Genomic DNA, 6000 nt, shown 5'->3' on the forward strand with positions numbered 1-6000 from the left:
GACTTATCCCAAGTCACACAGCTAATAAGTGTTTGAGGTGGGGCTTGACTTCAAGTTTTCCTAATTCTTAAATCAACTTTCTATCCAATGGACCACCTGTCAGTCACAAAGAATTCCTAAACTTTCCCATTACTCACTTGTAGGATCATCCCATTTAGAGACTGACGTGACCTGCGATATCAAATGGTCCATTTCCCTAATCTTAGAGCTGAAGAAACTGCATACAGAACAAAAGGTACTTGTCCAGGGCCACACATCTAGCAAGTGACGGAGGTAGTTTCCAAACCTGATGTTCTTTCTCTAACTTATTGCCTCCTCTCTGATTCCAGGCTCAAAGCTGCCATCTAGCACCTCTGTCCCACTCTCATTTCACTTCAGCTTTATCTCCCAGCTCTCTTTCCAAAGTCTTTTGAAACTCTCCATCCATGAAGTCCTCCCTGACTGACCTCTTTGCTCTCAAGCGAAATTTCCCTTGGGGAGTAACCCTTAGTAGAAACACCTTCTGAGGGTAGAGGCCCAGTTAGTTCAGTTGTTTTTCAGTTGTGTTTGATTCTCCATGAGCCCATTTGAGGTTTTCTTGGCAAGGATACTAGAGTGGTATGCCATTTCCTTCTCCAGCTCATTTTACAGATGAGGAAACTGAGGACAACAGGGTTAAGTGACTTACCCAGGATCAGTTCTTCTGATTCCAATCCAGGTGCTCTCTCCATTGTGCCACCTAGCAGCTAGTGTCAATATTTCTCTATGGACTTCTGTCTGTTGCTATTGCATCACTTTCTTTCCCTACCCAACCTCCTTCTACCCCCAAACTCCATGCATCATGCTGTCATTCTGGTCCCATCGCCCAACTATTCCTGGCAGGGACTTGTTTCTTCTAACAGCAATGAGTTTCATGAATGCTACTAATAGAGGAGAAAGAAGAAGCATGTTAGACCAGCCACTAAGTAGATTGTAGAACATCAGAGCCAAGAGGGACCATAGAACATAGAACAAAGACTATTAGTGATGGAGAGGACTTCCAAGCATCTTAGGGTATAGAATACAGAGCTGTTAAGGATCTCCGCTGCCATCTGAATACAGGAGTTCTGGACCTTTTTTGTGTTATAGGCTCCTTTGGCAGTCTGGTAAAGGTTACAGTCCTCTTTTCACAATCATATATTTTTTTAGACCCTTATCTCCTTTCCTTTCCCCCTGCTTAAATGAAACCCAACCCAGCCCCCACCTCCATAATGCAGTGTTTCCTGACTATTACTGGACATTGCTAATATAGCTCCTTAGTGCCTTGAGAACTAGCTGAATCTATCCCCAAAGTTTCTGCCCAGCCATTTTCTTCCAGGTCCTAGTGAGGGGGTCAGGCAGGGCTAGACAAAAGAAGGAGGGCGTGCTTAGTAGCTCCAGGATTTCCTAAGGCTCAAATTTACAGCTTCTCTTAAGGAGTTACATAAAAGGTTGGATTAGAAAGTTTAGAGATCTCTAAATCCTTTGCATTTTTTTTTTCAGATGAGAAAACAAGCCCTGTCTATAAGGTAAGGTGACGATCAAAATCCTGCAGGTGGTATTAGAACTGTGATTCAAACCCAGGTCATCTGGCTCCAAATCCAGTGTTCTTTCCACTGGACTACACTTCCTTTCTCCCATACACACATACACGTGCATCTTCTGTCTTCTCTTAGTCCTATGACCAAGCCTAGCAATGACACATCCCCTTGACCTTTAAACTATTCTAAGTCTCAAGTGCTGGACTTGGGACTCATAAAAAGAGAAACTAAGGAAGAATAATGGGCTGACCCCAGGGTGGAAATAGGAATAGATTTCTCCCATTTTTTTTATCCTTACCTTCTGTCACAGACTTGATATTCAGCATCATTTCCAAGGCAGAAAAGTAGCAAGGGCTAGGCAATAGAGGAGGAAGTAACTTAACCAGGGGCCCACAGTGAGGAAGTGTCTGAAGGTAGATTTGAACCCAGCGGGGGCAGCTGGGTAGCTCAGTGGATTGAGAGCCAGGCCTAGAGACGGGAGGTCCTAGGTTCAAATCTGGCAAGTCACTTGACCCCCCATAGCCTAGCCCTTACCACTCTTCTGCCTTGGAACCAATACACAGTATTGACTCCAAGACAGAAGGTAAGGGTTTAAAAAAAAAAAAGATTTGAACCCAGGATCCCTCAGTCTAGGATCCTAGCCTAGCTCTTTATCTATTAAGCTACCTAGCTGCCTCGGGATTCTAGTGTCTTAATGCCTAGCCCAATGGATAGCTCATTCTTAATCAGTAAGCATTTGTTAAGGATATATCATGTGCAAAGCATTGTATTAGGTACTGGGAATACAAATACAAATAATGCATACACTCAGGGAGTTTATATTTGTAGCCTATTATAAGAGTTGGGGGTTACTTCCTAGATTTCAACTCTCACTAGTAGTTTAGGTCCCTCAGAGTAAGGAATAACTCCTTCCTTGAAATTCTAGGAATATCCTTGAGGGGAAATGGGGTGCTTCTTCTAAAGCTATTGGCTTGATTCATAGCCACACTCTTTGTGGTGGCAAAAATTTGGAAAATGAGGGGGTGTACATCAATTGGGGAATGGCTGAACAAATTGTGGTATATGTTGGTGATGGAATACTATTGTGCTAAAAGGAATAATGAACTGAAGGAATTCCATGGAGACTGGAACAACCTCCAGGAAGTGATGCAGAGCGAGAGGAGCAGAACCAGGAGAACATTGTACACAGAGACTGATACACTGTGGTGCAATCAAATGAATGGACTTCTCTACTAGCAGCAATGCAGTGATCCAGGACAATTCTGAGGGACTTATGAGAAAGAACACTATCCACATCCAGAGGAAGAACTGTGGGAGCAGAAATGCATTAGAAAAACATATGATCAATCACGTAGTTTGACAGGGATGTGATTAGGTTTTGATGTTAAAGGATCTCTCTACTGCAAATATGAATAACATGGAAACATGTTTTGAACAATGATACATGTACAACCCAGTGGAATTGCTTGTTGGCTTTGGGAAGGAGGAGGAGAAAGTGGGGGGGGGGGGGGCGGGGATCATGAATCACATAATCATGGAAAAATATTCTAAATCAAAATAAATAAATAAATAAATAAATAAAGCTATTGGCTTGAGATTCCATTCTAGCATATTTTTCCCAAAATGATTTGCTAGTTGCAGTAATTATCTCTTATTAGGCTCTACAATGAGTATCCATCATTGATTGATCCAGTGATTAGCATCTTGATATCACTTAATGAAACAATATCAATTCATTTAAAAAATAACAATAACACCATAGCTTCTTGTCTTAGAATTATTACTAAGGATTGGTTCCAAGGCAGAAGAGTGTAAGAGCTAGGAATTTAGGGTTAAATGACTAACTCAGGATCATATAGCTAGGAAGAATCTAAGGACAAATTTGAACCCAGAACCTCCCCTCTCCAGGCCTGGCACTCTATCCAATGAGCCACCTAACTTCTCTATCAATTCACTTTTACAAAGGGGATATGTATTGAAGAGAAATAGCAAGAATAACAGAGATTCACCTTCTCCTATACCACTTCAGCCCCGGGGAAAGTGGATTCAAACTTAAAGCTATAAAGCTTTTAAAAAATGAAAATGTTTTAAAGCTTTGCTGTCCCACCAAGTTGACTTTCCAAATGCTACATGGCCACTGAATGAGTTGCTCCCTTGCTTGAAGAAACCAGTATTTCAGGATTTATTCACTGCTATAATGAATCAAACAGGGAACTTGGAAGCTTCCCTCCTCCCTGGGCCTGGCTGCTTGTAAACTCTGACACCGTCCTCTCATTCTTGGACTCATAGAGCTCTGTCTCTGATCCAGGAGACTCACAGAAGGTCTCCCCTCCTCACTTGAAGGCGGCCAGACCTGAAAGAGAAGAAGCTCAGGTCATGGGGCCTTTTGTATCCACGTTCTGTTATAGCTCAGGAACTAACTGAAAAGTCTTTCCTCACCATGAGCCCCAGAAATAATTGTACTGGTGCGTGTTCTGGTGTTCTCCTGAGGGATTGCATCAGACCAAACATGCTGTGCAAGATCCTAAGGCCATGGCTCTCACTGGCCAATCTCTACATTATACATGACAACAGGGGAAACAACACAGTCTTATATATACATCTAAGTGTATATAAACTACAGTGTGTTACAAAAATCTTAGGACAGTTTTATGCTCTAATAATAGCTTTAGTTGCTTAGAACTGCACTAAGACTTTTTTTTAACCCTTACCTTGTCTTGAGAGTCAATACTGCGTATGAGTTCCAAAGCAGAAGAACAGTAAGGCTAGGCAATGGGGGTCAAGTGACTTGCCCAGGGTCACACAGCTAGGAAGAGTCTGAAGTCAGGTTTGAACCCAGGACTTCCCATCTCTAGGCCTGGCTCTCAATCTACTGAGTCACTCAGCTGCTTCTATTCTGAGACTTTTGGGACATCCTGTGTATATATAAAAGAAATATAAAGGGGGGGGGGGAAACCCTTAGCAGATGGAAGGGGGTAGGATAGATCAGGAAAAACTTTATCTTTCCCCATGGTACTTGAGGGATTGTCCCCAAACTCTGGGTAAAAGTGGCCCCAGACCTCCAACGTTTCCAGATATGTGTATGTGGGCACACACTTGTGTCTGAATATGCCCAAGTGTGTGTATGGGAATGTATGCAACGGAGAACTTGCATTCCTGTAGGGCTGTTAACTGACATTTCTGGTCAGAGACCCAACTCCATTTTCTCTGGGACAGCTCTGCCTGGGAGGGAAGTGATGTTTCCTTTATTTGTTCCCTCCCTCTCAGTTACCTGTCAAACTTTAGTTCCTGATCCCCATGTGATCCAAGTCTAAGGAATTTTAAGGTTTACACCCACTAGTACACTAGCTGTGTGACCCTGGGCAAGTCACCTAACCCCGTTGCCTAGCCCTTACCACTTTTCTGCCTTGGAACTGATACTTAATATTAATTCTAAAATGGAAGTAAGGGTTGGGATTTTTTAAGTGTATAAGGGGTCTTGAGACCAGAAAGGTTGAAAATCACTGTTCTAAATAAGCCTCTAAGGCAGGTAATGGAATTATTGTCCTTGTTTACAAATAAGGAAACTCAGATTAAGAGAAGTTCAATGATTTGCCATGGTCACAAGGGCAAAGCAGTCAGAGAGGTCCAGGTCTAGAATTTGCCCCTACCCTAAAATATTTTTCCTTACAATAGTTCTGAAAAGTCAATAGGTATAAGTAATAATTCTCATTTTACAGATAGAGAAACTGAGACTCCAGGGAATAGACTTGCTCAGAATTACACAGCTAGGGCCAGACTTACACTGGATTTGTATCAAAGGCCTTCTAACTCTGTGTGTGTGTGTGTGTGTGTCTGAGTTGGCTTCTATTAGTGATCAGGGCTGGCACTGTGCTCTCCTCTCACACAGTGCCACTACCAAATCTTTGCTGGGATGGAGGAAGGGCCAGCTCCCAATCTCCTGCTCTTAGGTATTGGGGGATGGAGGAGGAATAATAAGAAAATCACCTCTGAGGTTCTCTGTACTTCCACTTTTTTGATTCGATGAGATGTTTGGGTCTGTGAATCCTAAGAGGGGTTTCTGATGCCTGGAATCCACTCTCTCATCATTGTCTCTCAGGATCCTGGCCTTCCTTCAGGTTCAGCCCAGGTACGACTGCTCCCAGGAGGCCTTCCTTGATTCTGGCCGCTCTCCACCCCCACCCCCCTCAGCCCCCCCAGTTACTAATGCCCTTTCCCTCCTCAGATTACCCTGCCTCATACTTCTGGACATATCTGCTGTATCCTTTAAGTACAACGGTAACTCCTTGAGGTCATTTTAATCTTTGTCTCCCCAATCTAGCACTGGGGTATCTTGTATGTAGTAGAGCCCTAGTGTTTAAGATTATACAGCCCAGGGTCCCTAAAACCTTGGGGGGCAGAGAGACCCAGGATACAGTTTCTTCCTTGCCAGTCACCAGGAAGCTCGGGAATGCTGTCTGTC

This window comes from Monodelphis domestica, chromosome 1 (assembly GCF_027887165.1).
Source record: "Monodelphis domestica isolate mMonDom1 chromosome 1, mMonDom1.pri, whole genome shotgun sequence".
Lineage (NCBI taxonomy): Eukaryota > Metazoa > Chordata > Mammalia > Didelphimorphia > Didelphidae > Monodelphis > Monodelphis domestica.